We start from the raw sequence: 2,135 nt of genomic DNA on the forward strand, positions 1-2,135 counted from the left end.
CACGTCATACCACAAAGCAATCCACCAGCTCTCTGTTCTCATCGTCAATCTCTGATACACTGCAGAATAGCAGTCATTGAGCACCTCTCATGATCAAAGGAGTCGTTCTTATACTTGAAGTAGGAGATGTACAGTGTAAAAAGGTGGGATAATAGTACCATCCCTGTGGTGCTCCTGTGCAGCCGACTACCTGCTTAGAAGCTTCGATCTTTATATCTAAGCAACTGTTGAGACCCCCATCTGCGTCTTCTCGAGTTATTCAAAAAGTAGATAGTGCTGATTTGAATAGAGATAGAGAGGGAGAAAACAGTAGATATACATAGAAATAGATACAGAAAATATTTTTTTCTAAATCATTTCCATTAGACCATGCATTCATTTGATCTTGGTAATCATTGAGTTCATACTTTTTTATAGAAGAGTTTAGACTATGTTTGACTAAAAAAGGTATAGAGGCTTAGACAAACCTGTCTTTCTTTTTACGTTTAGATCATCTTTGATATCTAAGTGATTTTTGAATAAAGGAGGTTTATAATCGAATGAGGCATTCATTTAGGGTTTGTATTTATGTATAGTTTTACATATGATAACCAGAGAAATATGCATATGACTCTCAAAAGTCAGTGCTTTTTTAAATCATTTTATGAGAATAGATGAAGTGATCGGCCTTTACTGAAAGCTGGGTATAACTTAGATTCAGGAGAAGAAAGAGGAGAAAGGGAACAAAATGTTGTTGGATTTAAGATATTATGGCATTAATCACAACAGGTGTGCTTCATCTTGTCTTACAGTATATGAGATAATATTACACGAGTGGTAGTGGTAATTCTCATGCAGCACACCAGAGAAACTAGAAATTGTTTTATATTTAGTAACTATTTTACATCCCTATGAATCTATAGATTGTTACCTTTGTACTGTTTACCTATGTGTCAACTTTTTTTTGTATAAAATAAATTAAATGAATGTGTCTGAGTTGGGTATTTTAATCCAGTATTTCTTTTTTATATTTTTCAAGCAGAGCTTCTGTTTTCCCTTTTGCATCGCCCACCTGTCGTTCTTTAGCTGCAGGAAGCCATCAAGCATCCACTGATACTGTTATTCCTCATATGGTACACAGGCCCTGAACCTCTTTGTTACCAGCACTGACCAGACAATGAGAAACACAGATGGTGACATGTTCTATCCGACTTCTCTTGTCAGCTTCCAGCCAAAGTCATTATCTCAAACTGAATGTGGCACCAGTAGTAATAAATGGAACTGCTGGAATAGCGATCTGTTGTTTATGCTACAGGATGGAGTGACACACCAGGCTCCATCACCCTGAATAGGGGCTGTGAACACAAGAGACTTCATCAACCTGAACCTGATTATAGTTGAATAATTTCCGCTTTGGAATTGAGAATAACCAACCTCCTGGTTTTACAAAAAATAAAATAAAATAAAACATTCTGTAACATCTCCAGCTATTTCTGAGATGTTTCAGACTCCATGATCCAGTTTGATTCTCCACACCATCAAGAAGTAAAAACCTATAATCAATCCAAAATGTTTTATTTTAAATAGTTCTTGTGTTCCTCTCATTGTCATATACAAGATATTGAGCTGCTAGTAAGAAATGGGGTTGCAATTAAAACACTCAGCTTGAACAATATTTGATCTCATATGATGTTATTTATCACTGAGGGGAGTCGGGGGGAGGCCTTGACAACCTGATCCCTGGACAATTAAACTGGCATTAGGAACAAGGAAGGTCACCTTGCTGGGTGGGAGACGGAGGCTGAGCTTGTGCCAGAGGTTGAGAAATAACAGCTTATAATCAGGCTCATCCAGTCTGAGCTCTCACCCTTGAGGCTGGACTCTCTTCTACCGTTCACTCCAGTGGATCAGAGAATTGATCCCTGCACCTGTGGGTAGGGAGTAGGGCCCTGACAGTTGTTTGAGCCTATGGGACGAGTGGCAGCACAGAATACCAGGCCTTCATCAGGACGCCCTATCCTGGGGGTGTCCTGTTGCATGGCCTGGACACTAAGGTGAAAAGATGGCTGAAACTGTCTATCGATCACCACCTGGTGGTGAGTCATGTGCACTGGAAGAGGAGGAAGCCAGAGAGACTTGGCAGGCCCAAGCGAGTA

Source organism: Cyprinodon variegatus, unplaced genomic scaffold (assembly GCF_000732505.1).
Source record: "Cyprinodon variegatus isolate N-32 unplaced genomic scaffold, C_variegatus-1.0 Scaffold185, whole genome shotgun sequence".
Taxonomy (NCBI): domain Eukaryota; kingdom Metazoa; phylum Chordata; class Actinopteri; order Cyprinodontiformes; family Cyprinodontidae; genus Cyprinodon; species Cyprinodon variegatus.